Below are 6933 nucleotides of genomic sequence, written 5' to 3' on the forward strand. Positions count from 1 at the left end.
GAATTTTCGAAAGAAATCGACGATGCCCAAGGTACACGTTCTTCTTACAATTTGGCAAATGTACACTTTCAGTCTCATGTAAGCAGTGCGTGCATGCATTGTATCCCTTATTTGACAGTCCCGAAAGGTTACTAAGAGCAGGCCAATCGTTGATGGTTACGAAAAGCAACGCTCGTAGGTCAAATTCCTCTTGTTTGTGCTCATCCCACACACGGACACCACCCCACAGCTGTAAAAGTTCATCAACTAATGGCCTTAGGTACACATCGATGTCGTTGCCGGGTTGCTTCGGACCTTGGATGAGCACTGGCATCATAATGAACTTCCGCTTCATGCACAACCAAGGAGGAAGGTTGTAGATGCATAGAGTCACGGGCCAGGTGCTATGGCTGGAGCTCTGCTCGCCAAAAGGATTCATGCCATCCGTACTTAGAGCAAATCTTATGTTCCTTGCGTCAGCTGCAAAATCTTTGAACCATCTGTCGATCTTTCTCCATTGCGTTCCATCTGCGGTGTGTCTCAACTCCCCGTCCGACTTACGGTCCTCTTTGTGCCATCGCAACAACTTGGCATGCTCTTTGTTCCTGAACAGACGTTTCAACCGTGGTATTATAGGAGCATACCACATCACCTTGGCGGGAACCCTCTTCCTGGGTTTCTGGCCCTCAACATCGTCACCAGGGTCATCGCCTCTGATCTTATAACGCAATGCAGTGCATACCGGGCATTCATTCAAATTCTCGTATTCACCGCGGTAGAGGATGCAGTCGTTGATGCATGCATGTATCTTCAGAACCTCTAAACCTAGAGGGCAGACAACCTTCTTTGCTTTGTACGTACTGGTGGGCAACTCGTTATCCTTTGGAAACATATTGTTCAACATTTTCAGCAAGTTTTCAAATGCCGAGTCAGCTACACCTGCCTCTGCCTTCCATTTCAGCAAATCCAGTGTGCAGCCCAGCTTTTTCAGACCATCATCGCATCCGGGGTACAGCGCCTTTCTGTGATCCTCTAACATGCGATCCAAATTCTCCCTCTCCTTTTCAGTTTCGCAGCGTCTCCGTGCATCAGCAATGGTCCGACCAAGATCATCAACGGGATCATCACGTGCCTCTTCTTCACCTTCCCCTTCACCTTCAGCATCCTCCATGAAAGTATCACCGAAATGAGCAAGATAGCTTTCATCGATGAAATCATCCCCTTCTTCATCTTCTTCCATTATAACCCCTCTTTCTCCATGCTTGGTCCAACAATTATAGCTTGGCATGAAACCGTGCCGAAGCAGATGCATGTGAACATCTCTTGAGGAAGAGTAACCCTTCTGATTCTTACAGTTAACACATGGACAGATAACAAAACCCCCCCGCTTGTTCGCATTAGCCACTACGAGGAAATCTTTCAAACCCGTAGTGAACTCGCCGGAGAGTCGGTTAACGTACATCCATTGCCGATTCATCTGCATTATTATAATATAAAATATATAATTAACCATCATGCATTTGTTAAACTAACTAGCTACAAACAATATAAATTAAACAATGAACTACACACATGCATATTTTATCAATGACACATCAAAGGTTCATCAAGTTGCTAACCGCGATCGAGGAGTGTGGCTCCAACACTTCATGTCATGTTTGTTTCATGCTCTTGGGGCATTTCATCAAACACCTTATGTGCATAAGAGGAACCAAAAGCAAACCTAAACCCTAAGTGTGAAGAGAATGGCTCTAAATGGCTAAGTGTTGGCTGCTGGATGGGTATATATAGGGGAGGGGCTTTAGTTGCGGTTGGCCTGGCAAACCGTGACTAAAGGTGCCCGAAGGCCTTTAGTCGCGGTTGTCCTGGCCAACCGCGACTAAAGCCCCTCACGTGCACCAGCTGACCACCGAGCGCCCTGGGCCCAGGCCTTTGGTCGCGGTTCACCTCCAGAACCGCGACTAAAGGTCCCATTAGTCGCGGTTCCTACAGCTTCGCGACTTATGGGGCTGGACGGAAGCCTGTTTTTCCACCAGTGTGGGCAGGGAGACATCGGTGGTGGCTGGGTGGAGTCGATCTGCCGGCAATAGGAAGGAGTCTGGAATCGACGACGCATGCACCGGGGTCAGGTTCATCACCTTCGCCATGGATGATCCAAGAGAGCTAGTTAGCTAGCTAGAGGATGAGAGCAAAGAAGAGTGCGTAGGTGCTTGGATTGGTCGCTCGATCGTGTTATAATCCTCCGGCCAGCCGTGTTTTGTAGTCGTGGGATGCTCTGGGCAGCAAGAAGCATGCTTGATGATAGCATCTCCTATTCCTATTTTGGGTGTCTGATCAAATCATGCGTTTGTTAGTGATTAATAAAATGAGAGCGAGAGTGGGAGTGACAGCGTGAAACTTGCCGTTCAAATCGTCCTCGTCGTCTAGTATGGATTGTTATTATATATACTGTAATATACTAGACGGATGCATGGCCTCTCGGTTGATTATTAGATTATAAAAGTCCAGAATGAGTCGGTTAATCCTTTCCATGTGCTACTTCGGGTAGGTGTGGAGTCCAAGTTAGTCCATGTTGCTTTTGTAATTGGGTCCTAGCTAGCCTGTTTAGGTCAAATTGTCCGGCTAGTTTTGCTAGTCATAGTCCAAGTTATTTATTCATTTTTATCAATGAGGGTCAAAGTTAACTGGCCCGAGACTCCACTGCAATGTATTTGGTGCTCCTTCCGTCACTATTTAGAAGACACGGTTAAATTTACGTGCATTTCCATGATAGACAAGATTATTTAGGGTGCATTTCATTACTCATAGCAGCTAATTATAGTACTCTGTTATACTACTTTATATGTATGCGTAGTGTGACTGCTATTTTTTAGTCCATCTCATAACTAATCAATAACCATCTAGGTTCTAGATAATTTCCAAGCATGCCTTTTAAACCGTGACGGAGAGAATACCTCCGATTGCCCGGGGTGCCCCAACACCTCCTCGTAGGAACCGCCGTCCCACGCGGGAGGGAATCACAAGCCTGTTTTATTGTATTTCTTTTTTCATGTTTTTCTTTTTATTATTTGTGTTCCTTTTTACTATTGAATATTAAACAAAACAAGTATTTTTTAAGACACTATTCAAAAACACATTAAAAATGTTGAATATGTATTTACAAATGCTTAATAAGTATTAACAAATGTTGAATAAGATTTTATGAAATGTTAATCAAATATTTGAAAAATGTAGTTCCAGTATTTAAAAAATGTCGGCTAAGTATTACAAATGTTGAATGAGTATTTAGAAATAAATAGAAAAATTATTTAATTTTTTTGAATTAGTATTAAAATATTGGGCAATTAAATAAGCGTTTGGACATTGTTGAATATATATACAAAAAATGTTGACCTTTTATTAAATAAATGTTTTTAACGTACATGAAAATTCAGATTGAAAAGAAAAACATACGTAAGAAAAAACAAAAAATAAGAATAAAAAAGGAAACCAAACAAAGAATGGAGAAGAAATATGAAAACCAAAAAAAGGAGAAGAAAAAAGAAAACCCTGTCAAGAAACAAAAGAAGATAAAAAACAGAAAAAAAACCGTGAAAACCAATGCGAAAAACGGTGAAATGGAGAAACAAACAAAGAAAATCTATGAAAAAACAAGAAAAAACAAAAACGTAAACCTGAAAAACTAAGATGGTCTTAGCCTCCAAAACCGCAGTCCATGATTCCACAGGTCTTCTATTTCAACACGGTTTGCATGAAGATTTATTAAGTACAAAGAAACAGACAGGTCATCTTCAATTTCGTCACCAATCCTGATTTTGCTGAGGTGTTTATCCCAAATCCGGATCAGTACTGGTAAGAAAGAAAGAAGGATAATGCATTATTGATTAAGATTGCATCCTAGATAGTATTTCTTTTAAATGGTTAACAGGTAAATAAAACCATATTTAGATTGCACATATTTCTCTAATCAAATTTCATATATAACATGTTAAATTTCAAGTTGCGGTTTAGAAGATACGAGTAATTTTTTTTAAATGATATGTACTATGAGTTTAATGGTAAAAATATCAGGTTTTTTATTAATTAACATGACAGACTAAGAATACCTATTTCAATTTATTATTAATAATTTAAATGATTAACAAGTAAAATAACATGATATTCAGATTCTACATATTTTCCTAATCAAATTATATATATAACATGTTAAATTTTGAGTTCCAGTTTAGAATATATGAATATTTGAGAAAAACATTTGATATATACTGCAGATTTAATGTTAAAAATAACGGGTGGCTTATGTAAAATAGCATGACGGACTAAGAATACATATTTACTCTATTAGTAGCCATAGATTTTTTTCACCTTTTTGTTTCCATTATTTCTTTCTTTTTTACTATTGAATATTAAACAAGCAAGTATTTTTGAAAACACTATTAAAAAAATTGAAAAATGTTGAATAACTATTTAACAAAGTTGAATAAGTATAAAAAATGTTGAATAAGAATTTATAAAATATTTAAAAAGTAAGTAATATGTTGAATAAGTATTTAAAATGTTTATTAAGTATTTGAAAACTGTTGGCAAAGTATTAAAAATGTTGAATGAGTATTTCAAAATGTACAAATGGTATATAAAAAATGCTGAATAATTAGTAAAATATTGAGCAATTCAATAAGCGTTTGGACATTGTCGAATGTATATACAAAAAATGTTGATCTCTTACTAAAGGAATGTTTTTGATGTATATGAAAATTCAGATTAAAAAATGAAAATGATAAAAACAAAAAAAGAATAAAAAGAAAATCAAACAAAGTATGGAGAAGAAATAAGAAACAAAAAAAAACTTGTCAAGAATCAAAAACAAAAAATAAAAACCATGAAAAGCATGGGAAAATGGTGAAATGGAAAAACAAACAAAGAAAATCGATGAAAAAAACCCGAAAAACAGACACATAAACCTGAAAAGATAGTGGATATCCGGCTTTCCTACTTCATCTAGTAGTAGTAGTACAACCAACCAACCAAGAGAGGTTGGGATCGAAACAACCAACCAACCAAGAGAGGTTGGGATCGAAACCCACATACGACATTACTTCCTTTCCTTTATTTCATTTAAGTACACTGACGGGCCGGCCCGTTAGCATAGACCTTGTTGCGAAATATCCCGTACATCTTGTTTAAAGCGAGAAATAGTCGCCGCGCTATTGCCCGCTTTTAGCACTGGGGAACAACTGATGCTCACAGTCGCATATGGATGGGCCGGCCGGTTACGTAGACCTCGATGTGAGAAATCCGTATGTCTCACTTAAAGCAATAAATAGTCGTCGTGCTATTGCTTGCGTTCAATGCTGGGGAGCAACAGGGGCTCACAACCGCATCTGTGTTTCTCCTCCCAAGAACAAGCAGAGCATAAAAAAATACCGTAAAAATAATTATCAGCAGACGTAATATTTAGCACCTACAACTGGATATCTTTTTGGTTGTCTGCTAGCAAAATCGTCATTGCCTGGGATACTAACAAAACTACATCGACACTAATTTCGTGTAATCTCTGATTATATGTTTGTTTCTTGTTCTTCCCGCAACTAAAAAGAAAAAAAGGTTTGTTGGTTGTTCCGTGCACTGTAGTAAATCTTATTCTTCTTTTCCCTAGTACTATATTCCCGTTTCACTTTTGAACCTTCTTTTTTCTTTGCCTTATTCTTAACATCCACGCTATAGTGCTATTTTTAACAACAGATCTTCTAGCCTATCTATTTTTGATTAAAAAAGTATGATGCTATATTGCTGCTAACAGCACGCTATAGCGTGTAAAAAATCGTCTCGCTAAATTGATCATACAATGTCTCATAAATAGCATATTTTTTTAAAGACGGCCCTAATTTTTACAGTGTGTTATTCTTTTCCTTGTTATTCTCTACTACAATTGAAACTCGTTGTTCAGCAACCAAACCGCGGGCCAATCCAATTCAGAACTTTCGGTGAAGGATTTCAGACAGTAGATGTGTAGAAGAGCGGCAACGGCAATGTTGTGTGACCGAGATAATAGATGAACAACGCAATGGATCGATAAGGACAAAAAGATATAAGTGTGTTTGGTAGCCCGCATTATGCACAATCAGGCCCACGTGGGGGTGAAATTGACATATTTGGTTGCCTAACCTTCATCTGCTTTTCGGTGAATACGGAACTTAAAGCACCCCGGGGCTATCCGTAAGAACAGCCGAATCGGTGACTTTTGGCGAGCTAGGCTCGTTCCTACCATGTGTGCCCCTTCGCTGCACGCCTCGGAAAGCACGGGAGACGGATGAGAAGTCTCATAATTCCTCTCCCTCTTTCTTGCACAGCCCACTATCAATTCGCAATGCTTGATGGACAGCCCACACCAGATTCGTAATACATAAAAGTAATTATTATTATATATCCTTGTTCAATATAATCGTTTATTATTGATACGTCTCCAACGTATCTATAATTTTTGATGGTTTCATGCTATTATCTTGTCAAACTTTGGATGTTTTGCATGCCTTTTATATATTTTTTGAGACTAACTTATTAACTCAGTGCCAAGTGTCAGTTCCTGTTTTTCCATGTTTTTTACCCCTTTCAGAGGAGATTTTGAAACGGAGTCCAAACGGAAGAAAATCCCCGAAAAGAGTTTTTTCCGAAACGGAAGAAGATCGGGAAGCTTGGGAGCCAAGGCAAGGGCCATCCAGGCTTGTGGGCCCCCTGAGCGCCCCCTGACCTAGGGGTTGCGCCTATAAATTCCCTAAAAATCCCAAAAAATTCAGCAGATCATCGAAATCACTTTTCCGCCGTCGCAAGCTTCTGTCTCCGCAAGATCCCATCTGGGGCACATTCTGGTGCCCTGCCGGAGGGAGGATTCGGACACGGAGGGCTTCTCCATCAACACCATGACCTCTCCGATGATGCATGAGTAGTTCACCGTAG

This window comes from Hordeum vulgare, chromosome 7H (genome assembly GCF_904849725.1).
Source record: "Hordeum vulgare subsp. vulgare chromosome 7H, MorexV3_pseudomolecules_assembly, whole genome shotgun sequence".
Classification (NCBI taxonomy): Eukaryota; Viridiplantae; Streptophyta; class Magnoliopsida; order Poales; family Poaceae; genus Hordeum; species Hordeum vulgare.